The sequence below is a fragment of the Drosophila virilis genome, chromosome 4, assembly GCF_030788295.1.
Source record: "Drosophila virilis strain 15010-1051.87 chromosome 4, Dvir_AGI_RSII-ME, whole genome shotgun sequence".
Taxonomy (NCBI): domain Eukaryota; kingdom Metazoa; phylum Arthropoda; class Insecta; order Diptera; family Drosophilidae; genus Drosophila; species Drosophila virilis.
The window spans coordinates 25355280-25371739 of NC_091546.1; the positions used below are offsets into that span (position 1 = coordinate 25355280).

At 37.1% G+C, this 16460-nt stretch overlaps 1 protein-coding gene across 1 annotated transcript in view; it reads right to left on the reverse strand.

Moving 5' to 3' along the window:
• Positions 1-15289, reverse strand: part of LOC6634228 (uncharacterized) — a 169799-nt gene extending 154510 nt beyond the window's left edge. The window contains exon 1 of the mRNA XM_002057703.4: positions 14624-15289. The gene's annotated coding sequence lies outside the window, so the exon portion shown is untranslated. The remainder of the gene's footprint in view (positions 1-14623) is intronic.
• Positions 15290-16460: the final 1171 nt, after the last annotated feature.

The following is a 16460-nucleotide window of genomic DNA, read 5'->3' on the forward strand; positions in this document are numbered from 1 at the left end:
AATGAGGCCTAACGGGCTATAAAAATTACGAGCTAAATGGCGACGACAACTACGGAATGGCTGACTGACAGACTGACAGCCAGCCAGACGGCCAGACTGCCAGACGGCCAGACGGCGAATTCAATTTTCAGCAGAGTCCGAGAATTGATGTCAAAGGCGTAGTCCGCAAAATTCATTGACACATAAATTACTGACAGTGAAAATCGCTTTAATGAAAGCCCAGAGTCCAAAGCAAAGACTTTTTGACTTGACTTCCTGCGTGGCTCTTTCCCAATATATATAAATATATATATATATATATATAAAGAATGACATTTACTATGTATTATTGTTTCTTTTTATTTATTGTACCGGTTGTCTTGGACGGTCGAGAGGCGGTGGCCCACTTCAGACAACGCGCACAATCCGCAGCAATTTCAAAGGAAATCCGAAAAGTAACGGAAACAATTTACTTAATAAACCTGCTTCGCTTTGAGCATTCGGGCCGAATACCTTTGCAAATTATAAACAGCAGCTGGCAGCGGGCAATGTTGCGAGAAACCTCCATAAATTATAAATATTACGCAAAAAGGCAGTGCCAACCGGCCAAATGGCTATCCTGGGCTGCGCCCAGTCGCAACTTATATCTAAACGACCCGCTGCCGAAGGGCTTACACACTCATGTGTGTGTGTGTGTGTAAAGAAGCCCTTTTGTGAACTGTCAAAAAGGATTTCGATGGAATAGAGAGGTCACAATGCATTATAACTCCTGTGGATGGAGATGAGTAACATGCCGATCACCTTTAGGGGATTGGGACACAAACCTAAAAATAACATTGAAACATCATGTGTTACGCTACTAAGCTGCGAATGTGGGATAAATTATCAACATATAGGAATTAGAAATAACTGACCACAATAAAAGGCAGTAAAATATGTGGAGAATGTCTTAATGTTTTCAATAATCAGGTTTGCAGGACTCCCTGACCATAGATACGAAACGTGAATTCAGGTTATGGTAAATATAATATTTAAGCAAATTTTTGCAGTTCTGTATATACAAATATACAAACAATTAAACAAACATATATTTGAACTTGAAATAACGTCAAATTCCCAGTATAAAAAGCCTTTTTACTTTCCGGCGGCAGACAGAGTCTCAATTTTACAGCTCACAATTTTATGAGCGGAGTAAAGTTATAAATAGCTGACTATTATAAAAGGTAAAATGATGTGTACAAAATGTCAGCAATTCATCAATAATCTCATGTTGTGCAGAAATAAGAGGATCTTAAGACCTCGTTGTCATAGCTCAATTAATTTGGCTTATGCTCAATATTTTTAAAAACTCATAAGCTACTTAACATCTGTGCATAAAATAAAACAAAAGGTAAATAACGATTCTTTTAATTAATAATAATTCCATTTTACTGATAATGCATACCATATTTTAATTATAAAGAAGCTTAAGTGCGACATTTAAAACAAAACACACACATTTAAAGGTAAATACAAATAAATATGAAGCAATGTCAACGCACTGGACGGACAGCTCAGGTGAATGTTCGAGTCGCGTCCATAAAGTGGGCTTATCTGGCGCAACTAATTGAATTATCGGCCATGGGCTATAAAACTAGCTGACATGAGCAAGAAGGACCCACGATATGTGGTCCCCAACAAGAAGCGTATCAAATTGTTTACCTTTCGTGGAGGGGTCCAAGAGCAAAAAAACAAATAACAAATAAATAAAGTGTGCTTTTATAGCACACACATATGCACATGCGTGTAGATTTGTGTGTGTGTGAGTTGTTTTTTTTTTTTTTTTTTTTGTTTATGCAAAGTTCCTTTGCACAAAACATTAAACCTGAATGCTGCAGAGAAAAAACATGGCATATTTCTGTGAGCGGGCATAAAAATCATTTAAATGTTTGTTTGCGCCACGCTCAATGCATGAATGTGTGTTGTATGAATATTAATAATCAACATAAACATAAACACACTCGTAAATATAATACATGCGCCCCATAATGCTGCTAAGCTCGAGCCCCTGGGAGCTGAGTCCTGTGGCCTGGCCGCACAAAAACAAACGTCAACTGGGGAAGCTGCACTGGCCCACAGATCAGGGGCGCTTAATATTAAATTATGGCTCACTTTTCGCTTTTATAGCACTACATTTACAATTGAAAAGATTTTCGGCCAGCCTTTCGTTGGCATTTAGTGGCCAAAAGTTCATTACGCCGCTCAAGGACATCGCCATCGGCTTCGGCTTATGCAAAACTTGCCAGCAGCCATAAACTAAATTAATGGCCCGATGCTGGCGAATTTTGACGCGGCTATTACCAGAAACGAGTTGTGTTTTTATTCTGCTGCTAAAATTAATAGCCCTTACTCCTACGCAGGACCGAAGCAGGCCTTTGGCTGCGCCGCTGCGACAACAGCAAATACAATTTTACAGCAAAGCCCTCTGATAAGGCTGGGAACCAGCGAGCGGCAATTTAATAATCCTTTCCAATAGCTTAAAACTGTGCGCTGGCTAATGACACGGATATGAAGTGTGTGCTGCCAACTTCTGAGAGTGAAATTTAGTGTAATATCTTGATAGAGTCAAAATGACTCTAATGATCAATAAATTCCTCACTGTATTAATTTAAAATGTCATGGATTCCTAGCACTGCTTGAAAAGGGTTTGCTTCTATAAATATAATGCTATACAAAATTTAGAATAAAATACATTAGCTGATGCCTTCACTTTCTTTCCATATATCATGCACCTCAGCAGCAGTGTGGTGAATATTGCAATGTTAGATGTGTTAGACTTGTCTCTGGATACAAATTTCAAACTCAAATTAAATAAAATTCAACAAACAAGGAAAAATAAGTTAGTTAATTTTATATTCAATTACAGCAATAAATAATTAAGCATTTATTGCAGATTTCTTTAAATATTGCTTGCATAAAAAAAGTAAATATTACAAAATTTAAGAAAGAAATCAAGAAAAGGGAAATAGAAGTTCTTTCACGAAGAATTAAGTATATGTATTCTAGATTACAGAAATCCATCCGTCTCAAAACTAGGTAGCTAGCAAATTCAGTACCTACAGCAATAAATAATTAAGCATTTATTGCAGATTTCTTTAAATTTTGCTTGCATAAAAAAAGTAAATATTACAAAATTTAAGAAAGAAATCGAGGAAAGGGAAATATAAGTTCTTTCACGAAGAATTAAGTATATGTATTCTAGATTACAGAAATCCATCCGTCTCAAAACTAGGTAGCTAGCAAATTCAGTACCTACAGCAATAAATAATTAAGCATTTATTGCAGATTTCTTTAAATTTTGCTTGCATAAAAAAAGTAAATATTACAAAATTTAAGAAAGAAATCGAGGAAAGGGAAATATAAATTCTTTCACGAAGAATTAAGTATATGTATTCTAGATTACAGAAATCCATCCGTCTCAAAACTAGGTAGCTAGCAAAGTCAGTTAAATTAAAGGATATAACTTATATAACATTCATTTATTATATTCTGTAACTATTTTTATTTATTTTTGTTTACAATTTTATGTTCTACATGACTTGACTCCAATCAGTGCAGAGTCCATTTGCTTTTCAAATATTACTTTGAATAGTTTATGTTCCGGTGTTTGTCAAATTGTGACTTTATGTTAAATTATTACGATAAAAAAGATTATGTCAAGGCAGAGTGGTGTAACTAAACGCTCCTGTCAAATATCTCGTAAAGCCGCCGCGAAAACAAAAAGAGAAAGGAAAACTTTGATAGCTCATTATCTAGATGCGAACAATGCGCACTAAAACCCAAACCTATTTGGAAGAGCTCCAAGCAATTTCCTGACCACGAAGAGCAACTGGAACATGGCGCGAAATTTAAAGCTCAGCACTTGAGCTGCTGGACAGGGCGCTAAGTGAACCACACAAAGCACTTAGGCCAAGCTGTCAAACATTTTAGCCACCTCGCTGCGATTAGACGCAGCCGCAATTGTTATAACGTTTATTGTTTTGCCATATTTTGAGCACAGATACCAAAAAAAAAAAAATAAAACGATGCTAATGCAAGAAATGAGCAAAGAAAAAGTTTTTTGCGGAACGGGCGGTCTTTGCCCCAAAAATTGAGATGCTGGCAATGTGTGCACTGATATTTTGAGAGCGACCCCAAGCCGGAAACAAAAATAATAACAACATGCTTCATGTGTCGGTGCAGATAGAAGGAGAGAGAAGGGGCTTGTGGGTGGTGGATATTGGTATTGGTATTGGGAACTGAATGCGTTCTATTGAAGTCAAGTCAAGTACATGCCAGACATACCAAATAACTTCACTTATTTATGCCCAAGAGCGATTCGTATTGTATACGGAAAGATTAGAATGGGCGGAATGGCGGAGGAAGGTTGCTTTAGTTGGTAATCCAACAACAGCATTTGTGTCAAATGGCGTAAACGCAAAGCAATCAGCGATGAGGCATCAATAATTCGCAACGCGTTTGTGTTCTCTAGTGTTGCCCAAGCTGCGTGTCACGAAGCGAGGGCTTAGCAGGGGCTACTAGAAAACTGCGCTGTGCTTTCAAACACCAAAAGAAAAAAAATATCGGTGGCAGCCCGAAAACTAAATACTCTACTTGAAATTTGAACCCAGAAATTTAAGACCGATTGTTACTATTTATCATATCTGATATCTCAAAAACAAGGTGAGACTCAAAAAGATTGCTCATATAAAAATCGATGTATGGGAACCTTACAAAAAGATGTATCCTTGCCAAATTTGGTTAGGGTAACCTGCAAACTAAGACAGACAGATACTCATCAAGAGTATAGCAACTTTATGGAATCTGTGAAAACTATTGTACTGTACTTACCCATTTTGCAACGAGAACAGGGTATACAAAATCTAAAGCAAACGGGTCATATTAAAACTAAAATTGCTTTCAAGTTGCGGCATTTGTTGTGGCTGCGCCTTTGACTTGACTTTTGTTTGTGGTCGGCGCCCACTCGTTTTGCCTGATTTATGGCGCCACTTGCAGCTGACAAGCGCCACAAAGTATGCCACATTTTTTTCACTCTCCCATTCTTTGCCTCTTGTTATGCTGAACGCGGCCTATTAAAGCAACTGACGACTCGTCTTTTGATTTTCATTTGGCTCGCTTCAGCTTTTTATACATTTTATGTTTTCGCGGTCACGTTTTTATCTCTTGCGAAACAGCCCCATGGTAAGCCGGGCCCAAATAAATTGGCGTTTGCTTTAATTTTTCCTTTGGCTAAAATGTTTTCTGTTTCGAACTGAAATTTATATACCCTAGATTCAATTGGTATTCAATAACTTATTTCAAATATTGCAAAATATTTATTTCTAAAGGTCTTAAGTACTAATACAAGCAATAATAAATTTGCTTGTTGAATTTGAATTGCAATCGAAGGGACATTTAACTAAAAACTAAGTACATGGCGATAATAATAGTATTAAGTGCAGGTTATCTCTTAAATGAGAAGTATTATTTTAAATGCAGAACAACTCATAATGAGTCAGCTGTGAGCGTAGAGTACTTCTAGTACAGGGTATCTAGAAAACCGAAACTGTGAATGAGCAACAAAACACCTTAGGTATTTTGAATAGCTCGTTGTCTGAACAAAGAGCAACTCATAGTCAGTCAGCCAAGAATTTGTTTGATATGTTTGGTACTTTCATGTTTTTCTATCTCAGCTACATTCTGTGCTTTATTTATGTTTTGTTTTGCTGGCCACTTAGCGATCGTTTGGCACTCTTAGCCTCGACTTATGACAGTATCGAAGCATTGGACAATTCCCTTTTTTCTCATATGTATAATTTATTACCCTCTATGTGGTGCTTGCTACGAAAAGTTGATTTACTGCTGAAATTCAGCAAAGATTGCGCAATTTTTATGAGAATTTAAAGCAACAAAGCCTCTTGCAAGTGTAATACAACTAAACCTGATGGCACAGCATAAAGCCAAGTCATGAAAAAAGGCAAAGAAAATAACGCTCAGCTTGTTCACATGTGAATCCACACAATATCCAGCGAACAGCGGACCGACTTCCGGTCGGGCAGTCAAAATATTTGCAATTTTCCACAGTAGAGAATAAAAGGGCAAAATATAAGAAAACGAAAAATGAAAAATTAACACGTAAATCTGGTAGCACAGTGTTCCATAGAGCTGCGCTCAACCTCTTCTGATAACAAATTATTTCCAAACATTTATCTTTTGATTATTTTTAAGTTAACAAGGCTAAAGGCAAAAAGAAATATTGGTATTTTTCTAACTAACGCCTCGACTTAAAGTTGATTTTTCTCATACCTCTGCTCGCCACAGAACTTTTAGTTTTAATTAAACAATTCAATTGATTATTTTAGAGAAAATATGTTGCTTCTTATCGGAAAATGTTTAACTATATCATATAAGGTTTAGTCCACAGTGCAGTTTTGGCTGCATATTGTCACATGGGTTGGAACTGCTTTTGATTGGACTATACCCACTGCATGCTGGGAACCCGAGGCTCTAATTGAAATTGAAATTGTTGTGACGGCAAATTCAAAACTTTGTGTCTGCAGAACTTGCCCAAAACAAACTTGGTAAGGCGGCAAGCTTACAGCTGGTTCGGCAATTGGCTTGAAGTTCCGGCTCTAAACTTTCCTACGGCGCTGTCATAACCAGTCTAGTCCAAAACTCTTCCATTACCAACATCATATTTGTGAATAGTTTTTGCACAACTTTTTGAAAAAACAAAAAAAAAGAATTTAATAAATAAAAGAGAAACTTCTGCTACTGTCGTCCATAACTTAACATTTTAAAAGAAAATTAAGTGCGTAATTGAAAGTTGCACTAAAATTGCTGACACCCAAAACGAGTCTAAATAAATAACATGCAACACCTTGAGAAAGTTGCCAAAAAAACGAGTAGACACAGCTAATAGCTTTCGACTAACAGCTATAAAGTGAAATACTCTTTCCTATATTTTATACCCTTTTCTATCTTATTAAACAGTTTTTAATATACTCTCAACTTAAATATTAGCTAAAATTTACAGATTTTGCCAATATTTATATTGCTTACTAGTTATTATCTTAGCTTTTCCCATTCTTGTTTAGTTTCTAAGAAAAAAATACATCTCGTATACATATTTGATATAGCTTTTCTTAGGGAAAATAGAAAATGCATTCGTGAACACTCGTGACGTCTGAATGACTTTCTGCCTATTTGTATAATACTCTTAATGGGATATTTAATCCTTTATTTATTTTGTTTACTGAGGCACTGAAGCGAAAGCTACCAAATTGTCTGCATAACAATTTAAATATATTTTGCTAATAATCTTATTAAAACTTAAGTAAACAAAATAAAGATGACTGCAAGTCGGGTTAGATCCGAAATGGTTCAAATTGAATATTCCTTAATTACTTTTATGCAAATCTAACGAGCTACACGAGCTGCAAGCGAGCCATATTTTAGCAAGTTGAGTTTCGGTTAATAAAATCTTTTAAAAATATTTAAAAATTCATTTTCCACACTTATCTGTACCGATTTGTATTTTGTGTGTGTACAAAAATGTGAATAATGTTGATTTGTTAACACAACTAAATAAAACCAAATTGCTTTTGCTTATAACCGTTTGTTTTAAGCCGTGAATATACAGTCAAATAAATAGTCGATTTATTGCCAAAAAACGTAAATTCCATCTATGTGAAATCCCCACCAGACCACAAATGACCTAGCTGGTAATATCTGATAGGTGTTTCCTTTATACCCAAGACTGAGCATAGAGTATGATGTATACTTATCAGCTGGCAGACAGAATTATTTGCAAATAATAAATACATTTAAAAGCAAATAACAAAAGCCAAGCTGTTGTTGTTTTGATAAAACCGCAGCACTTCTATGCATGTGTGTGTGTGTGTGTGTGTGTGTGTGTGTGTGTGGATCGCTCTCTGCGCAATTTGTTAAATCCCAAAGAGCAGCTCTTTAAGGATGTCAAGGCCTATGTTAAATGGCGAATGGCTTTAGAATTCATATTTTTGAGAAAATTCGAGCATAGAACAATAAAAATGGTATTCACATGGCGTGGCGACTGATAAATGTTGTGCACGCAAAAATTCGAATTTTGTCAAAAAAAAAACAATTGTAAAAATAAATTTCAATTGTTTTGTTATTTTTTTATTTTTTTTTCGATGAGAAGCAAACAAATTTGGAATGCCAAGCTGACGATTTAATTAAAATATATGCATGTGACAAAGATTGCAAATTAATGTTTGCATACTGAGAATATGTCACTAGAAATCAGTTTATAATATATATTTAGCTGGGCCTCACTGTTGCCTGGCAAGCGGATTGTAAAGCCAACGGCTAACATAAATTGTCGGCTGCAAATCCTTGACAAATCTGCTGCATTGGTTTTATTTGGCGGTGTCCTTTGGCGTTCATTCGAGATAAATCTTTATTGCCTCATTTTGCTCAAAGCTGATTTCTTTTTCCATTCAGTATGCCCGGCCCTAACTTACTCACTGGCAATATTCGTTGCCAAACTAAGTGTGCCCCGCCCCTGCCTGCATATCCCTAGCCCAACTCTCTCCGCGCTTTGCTAGTGTGTGGCCAAAAAGACAAAGGCTCAGAAAGATAACGTCGCCTGTGAAAAGCCCGCATAGCAGCCAAAGTAGCAGCAGTTGCTGCTGTAAACCAACAATAATAACAGCAAAGGCAACAGCAACAACAGCTTCCGAAATAAAACGGCAAAACTTTGCAGCAATGAATGACAAATAAAAACGTAAAACATTTCAAACGCACAGACCAACAACAACAACAACAACAACAACAACAACAGCAGCAGGAGCAACAATAACAACAGCCACAACAACTAAAAAAAATTACCCAAGAAAAACTAAATGGAAAGCGAAAAACTTTTCTGCTTGGCCATTTTGTTGCCGCCTGCCCATTCAGTTGGCTTTAATTTTCAGCTGTGCTGCCCGATTCAAGTTAATAATTAATTTTCCGTGCTGCCAACAACTAACTTTAAGCTTAACCAATGCGGCGCTGCCAGCGGCCAGCTCTTTGCCAAATTGTTGCCAGCTTCAAGTTGGGTCTCAAGTTTTATGGCTCTTAGCGACTGGCTTTTAGAAATGTTTGCCAATACTTATTATTGTGTACATAAAAATGTCTTATTGATAGGCATGGTTCGAGCATCAGATCAGGCGGGTCGAAAATTTGCTGGCGATGATCCCTGACAAGGGTCGATTGCCATTTGGCTAATTTTTGCAGTTTATAAAAGCTAACCGAGTGCGACCTCAGATAAACGTTCGACCCAAGATCTGATATAAAAGTTTATCAAAGTTGTGAATGCGTGTTAGGGCATAGAAAAGTATAATTTATTGAGCTACATTTTGAAATAAATTAGTAATAGCAAATAATATTTGCATTGGAACAAAATATTTAAAATAATAATAGTAGAAAAACTTTTCATATTTAAAGTTTTTTCTTCTGTTCAAAAAATATGTTAAGTGTCTAAGCATGTTTACCCTGACGATTTACTACGAGTAATTTTGCGTTTGATTTGCTTTCTTTCATTTTCAAGTTCACATTTGGAGAGCCAAGTAAATAAGTGTATTCAGCACTTTAAAAAAAAGAAGGGAAATAGTTACAAATACAGCCCGAAGCAATTTCCACAGCATTGTAATCATTTGATTGCCTGTCTAAATTTCCCACTGGATTTCCTCGCTCCCATGTAAAGTCAAACTCAACAATTTGAGACAACACATTGCACAGTTCTCATGCTAAGCACCGCCAGTTAAGTTCGCAAAATAGAAGCATATAGAAGCCAGTGTGAAAAGTTGGTCCACTATTCACATTAAGCATACGCCATGTACGCCGCCAATGCATGGCACGTTACGTATACGTTACGTATGCCCCCGCCAAAGCACAATCGCCGTTCTGTTTCGGCACCGTGGCGCACCGCCAGTGAAATTTAAATACAAGCAACTGTAATTATGAAGTACCCGGCGCACTGTGGACGCCACGAAAAGTCACACACACTCTCACACTCTTACACACAGATGCTTTCACATATGTATATGAAGGACCCGAAGCTGTAACTTTGTGTTTGTTTAAACAGCAGCTGGCGCCGCCGCTTTGTTTGGTTTTCATATAAATTGTTTCGCACAATTTTCGCTGTTGTTGTTTTCTTTTTGTGTGCGGTGTGTATTTGACTGTGTTTTAAATTTTGATACACATATTTCGTATATTTCTTTTGCCCGCACGTTTTTTACTTAATTTCGTGTAACATTTCGTCCTGCTCGGGGCGCATAACTTTTGCCTAGAGCCAAGTGAGTTTTAATAAGCCACGCGCATCGCCTGTTTATGCATTCGCCCCTCCACAATTTAGTTTAGGCAGTTTTGCTTCTCCTACGGGTCATCCGGCAAACAGAGAGCGACAGGGACACAGAGCGAGAACGGGTAGATAGAGGTAGTTGTATATAGTTTCAGTTACAGTTGGCATTGTTGCTTTGAACGTGAAACCGAGACAATTCCAACAATTTGAACTTTTCAGCAAGCCAGCAAACAAACTTTGCCCACAAATAAACAACAAATGAAAGCCAATGCTCCATGGCTAAAATAAATAAATAAAAATAAATATATATATTCTTGTGTGTATTGATGCAGAGCCGCGCGACTGCAAAAGTAAACCAGGTTAAGCACCTCAGCTAGAAGAAGCTCAAGTTAGCAGTAAAACCACAATCACAAATACCCTATAACTGAAAGAAAGTAAGCTTCTAGCATATATGTGCAATTTATGTGTTCAATGTGAAAAGAACATATATTATTGGAAAAAACGTTCCATATTTTATTTATTATTTATCATATGAAATATGACACTGCAAAGAAATCCATTCAGATTCTCTCCAACTGATTGCCTGCAGGGTAAAAGAAACCTTCAAAAGCTGTCAGGCTGACGCGACCCTCAAGCTGAGAAAAATAACCAACAAAACTTTACTACACGAACATATAGTTATATAGTTGTGGCATTATTTTAAGGTGTAAGCGCTGCCTGTTCACAAGTGTGCGAAGCATAAAACACTACCGCAGAACGTGCAACTTCAGATGGCAGCGTGAAACAAAGCGGCGCGCGACAACAACAACAACTTACTATAAAATATTTCTGCTCGAATACAGAAAGTTCTCTCATGTATTACAAATGGCATAAAGAAATACCCAAAGCTATTGCACGCACTGTAAGCAGCAATGGGAGACGGTGTCAAACTGAGCTCCATATCGAATTGCCAGGCAATTGGATTTGGTTTTGATTTAGCATGCATTCAACTTGGCTCGTAATCAATTGAGAGCAATCAAACCAATCGTAGCAAGTCTGTGATTTTCGATGAAAGTGTGATATTCTTTGCAATAAATGCAATTGAGTTCGTTTTGAAATAAACTAGTTAAAGTGATGGCCCCTTCAACTCTTCACATTGTAGGCAACTCAGTAGAGTTCGAATGGAAACATAACATATTACGTATGTTTTTAAACAGGCTTGCCTTGGTTGGTTAATTAATTTGTAATTATAATAGACTGAATATAAATACATAACAATATGTCTTGACATATTATTTGGCTCACTATTATTCAATATATTTTCTGCTCCGAAACTCATCAAAAATATATTTTGAATAATTATAAAATGTCGCAGAAAATATCCACTTTATTCTTTTAAACATGTTCTAGCAACTTTCGAGCTTATTCGAATTAAAACAGATCAACTTTTAGGGAAATTCTCTTAAAGCTAAATAAATCAATGAAATTTGTTTGGTTAAAAGTAAATTTCGCAAACCTTTAAAGAATATAAACGTTTCTTTCACTTTTCTATGTAAGTCAGATGTAATTCACGCCAAAACAATTAACAAACTGCAATTGATTCACTCTTTCATTTTAAAACAATTAAATATAAATACTTGGGCTATGTAATATATTATGCCATTTGTTTATAACAAAAAATAAAGCAGTTAAGACTTAAATGCCGAACCTGGAAATTTCAAGTAATTCATGTATTTAATGCACATATGTAAAAAATATTTAATTTTTGATATTATTCATATGCAATTGGGGACATAATGTGATTGAAGAACGGGCCATTGTTGCAATAGTTTATTATTCATTTAATTACATTTTAACAAGAGTAAAAGCACGTAATTATTGAAACTGAAACCGAATAGCAAATTGCAGTAAAAGTTGATATTTTCGTTCTATTGGAATTAACTGCACTTTCTATGGGGCTTAATTTTACGCCGTAAGCAGCAATATTGAAAGAAATGCCTCTCGGCTGGCCACAGAGATGGTATATATATATATATATATATATATACATATGCCACGCCTACGGCGCAAATGAAGGCAGCACTAAAAAAATATATAAAAAATACAAAAAAGAAAATATTCTGTACAATTTTGTGAAAACTGTCTGAAAAATGCGCGCATATATTTTTCAATGGTAAACCGATATGTTGCTGCGCCTGACAGCATGCAATAAAAAAAAGAACACACACACACACACACACATACAGAGTAAAATACATAAAAGAGGGCGTGAGCAAGGGCGGCACAGCGGAGGCCTGCAAGTGCTCAAAACGCAGCACGCACCGAGCTTTGGCAAACCACTGATGTGCAAACAATAAAGTTCAAGGATACACGTTCGCATGTGTGTGCGAGTGTGTGAGTGTGTATTTGTCGGGCCATATGTAATAGAGTTTGTTGCATACTTTGCGGTCGCATAGCCCGTGGGTCAAGTTGCGCCCATGTTGACTTTGGCAGCCCAGTTAATAGCACACACACACACACACACACGCACACACACGCACATGCACACATGTTGTGTTTGCTGTCAGGCTGTTTGTTGAGTTTTAATTATGCTAATGCAAAATGCAAGCACAAACACTCACACACACACACACACACACACACACGCAATGCAGGTGTTGTGCCTTGAGGGCAGGCAAAAGTTTTTGACTTTTGTGCGGCTTCTTTTGGCCTTTGGGCAAAAACGTTTTTCGGAGGCATTTTCAGGTCAAGTTAAGCATCATTTAGCAACAATACCCTTCAAGCATTTGCTTATGTTCACTAAATTAATTAGTGTAGGATGCTAAGCCCCAAGCCCTCGCCCATGCCCTCACTCAGGACATGTGCAAAAAAGTTGTGAATAGTTCACGCGCGCAGCTCGTTTACTGATTGTTGTTGCCTTTAATTAAAAATTCAAATTGTGTAGCTCCCTCTCTCTCTCTGTCTCTATAGCTCTCTCTCATTCTCTCTCCGTCTTTTTCTTGCCCCATGTGGCAGTTGAGTGCAGCACACTTGTGCAAGCATTTAATTACTTCTACTTTTTGAAAGCGGGAGACGAACAACAGAAACAGAGACAGAAACCTTCAACCGTTGTCTGATAATTGTTTAAGCACACAATTCTAATTAGTCTTGGATTAATGCGAAATACAGCTTGTTTAGGATCTCCCCTTCAAAGTAAAGTTCAGCTTTCAGCGTTATTCGTTGCAGTCTCTAATTGGAGTGCTTGTTTTTCGCTCCAAATACACATAGTTAGATTCTAAATTCATGTCTATTTCTATTAATCGTTCAGTTAGAAAGTCCACGTTGAATGGAGCAGACGTGTTAAACATAATTAATGTCCGGAAGGGGACGTGCGTAGAGCACCTAAAATACTTTGATAAAAATAGGTAAACAAATTTGAATGTTTACACGAAACATTGTAGAAAAAATATTTTTAATTTTAGTTAATTTGTCATAATTTTAAGCTTTAATGTATGCAAGCTTATCGCAGGAGTCCAATCAGTTGTATTAAGTTACAATTTAATAACAATTGAAGTTTTAAAAGAATAATTCTTAATTTTTTAAGGGTTCTTTCTATAGATCGTATATCAGCTTTATTTTTTTGCCTGCCTCAAAAGCAGCCAAGCTCACAGCTTAAAAATAGCTTGAAATAAATAATTGATTTACGCATAAGCTATGCTGATTGTCAATTGTTTTTGGCTTTACAATTTCTAATGAAGATATCGTTTCGCGAACTCCAAGTTATATTTCTTAATAATACAGGTATTTACGCGTATAAGATGAAATCTTACATAAATATTATAACAAAATGATACACCTGACTAGACAGATCATTAACTAAAGGCACAACAACTAGACAGGCAGCTCTATAGATGGACAACAATAAAAGTTGGCCCAGGACACCGAAAGGTATCCCGTGGATTGCGACTAATGAAGGTGCACTTATTGAAAAGGCCACAGGCAACATGCTAAATCATGATGACAAATGATATACGTAATTATGAGGAGCTTCAGTGATAAATTTATGCATTATTTAGCAAGGCAGCAGCTTGTCGGGAATTATAAGTGTCATGAAATGGGAAAATAATGAATTCATTTTATTACGTGCCAAATGCTTAGAAAGTAATTTAACGATTTCCAGGTTCATTATAAATTTGCATTTTAATAAATTTAAATTCGCACTCGACGAAAGATGTAAGGAAAAGTCATGTAAAATAATTTAAGTCTAAATTTATCTTATTTATTATAAATAGATAAATATGCTTGATTGCGGGAGTCAAGAAATAAAAGTCTTAAGTAACTCACGCGATAGTTAGTTCGACATGTTATATTCGTCTTTTGCAGATTTTGTTGACATCATTTAAGCCGAATAGTTTTTTTTTTTTTTTTTTTTTTTTAATTTAAAACTGAATTGATTTGAATTTATCTCGAGCTGAGTGTGGCAAATTCTTTTCAGCCTCTATGATGGGTTGGCTTATCACAAATCACAAATCAGCGCCGCATAATTTAGCCAAACGAGGCGAAACTCCATCCAATGAAATTCTCACAAGCTGGAGGCTGGCAATCGGAACACCTAGCTATCGCACGTACAACGGTACAACGTGTGTGTGACGCGTCAGTTGTGGCCGGGCAATGCTTGAGTTGGGTCACAGTCAGTGCTATAAAGCGGAACGAAGTCGCGACTCGCGGCGTTTAGAATATACAGGGGCAGCACTGGTGCCTCACTATTTGCATATGTAATATAATTTTATTTTTTTGCTCCATTGCCATACACAGACACACACATGTGCACAGCCACACGCTCGACACGCTGTTAATTGGAAATGAAAATCTCGTGAAAATCACGCTAAAAACGCGAGCTTTGCGACAGAGCAGCGTCCAAAACGAATCGCACGAATCGTTTGATAACCGCACGCGTAGGCAGACACGAAACAACTGAAAGGACAACGGGGTCCGACAGTCGGCGACAACTGATGTTGCTGCAGCTGCTGCTGCTAATGCCGTTATGCTGTGCGAAGCGCAACAGTATTAAGAGCCGCCAACAGACAGGGCTGTTATGCAGCCGAAGGTCGCCCATATCTTGCCGACTCAAACTTCGTGCCAGCTGTCAGCTGTACGCTTCGGCTTCGTGTGGATGCTGTACGTGCATACTAAACTCTCTCGCGTGCTCTCTCTCTCTCACGCATTTGCAGATACAGCGCTGAGTATGTGTTCCACATTAAATGTGTTGAGGCCGGTAAGTTCCTTACTCGTTCACTGGGTCAATATCCAGTTTTGTTTGCTCAGCGTGTGTGTGTGTGTGTGTGTGTTTCCGTGGGTGTGAGTGTGCAGCCTCTTCACATTCTCAATGCCGCATATGCCATGCCGGTTTTGTGGATTACTTTTTGAACGATTCTTCTTCGTTTTTGTTGTTATTCTTCTTTGAGCGTTTACTACGCTTTGGTTTTGGCTTTGACATAGCTTTTTAATTTACATATATATATATATATAAAGCATGGCACTCACTTGTGGCTAGCTTGCAGATACTTTCCAACTGCACTGTCCCTGCTACATTTGAATGACAGTCCCGTTCTAGAGCCGATCGCATTACGCTCATTGATGCCGCAAATTAAATCAATACATTTATTGGTGTATCAATAAATGCTCAAGTGAAAATCATTCGACCAATCAAATTGTTGCCTACTTTGGGGCGCACACACCGCTGCGGACAAGATACAAATACAAATATGAACAGGAGAGAACGACTACATTTAGTCGAATATTAAATACCCTTGACACTGCTATTTCTTTCCGAACGATTAAAATTAATTATATTCTGCTCGCTTGTGGGAAATAATAAACCCATATAAATGCCAACTTTGGTCAAGATAGTTTGAAGAAATAAAAGGATTTCAATTTGATGATCGGAGTTAATCGAGATTTTATATACTTTATGGTATCCTTCCTGTGTGCTGCACATGCCTTCAACAATTATAATACCCTTTGCAAAGATATCATTAATTTGCTGAGCTGGCATTCGTATATGAATTTGCCGCTTCAACTGGCTACTACACAGGGACATCGCCTGATTGTCCTGCATGCACAATGATAATGAAGATATTGTGCTCTTAAATTTGCTTTCATACTGGATTTTGGGTCCACA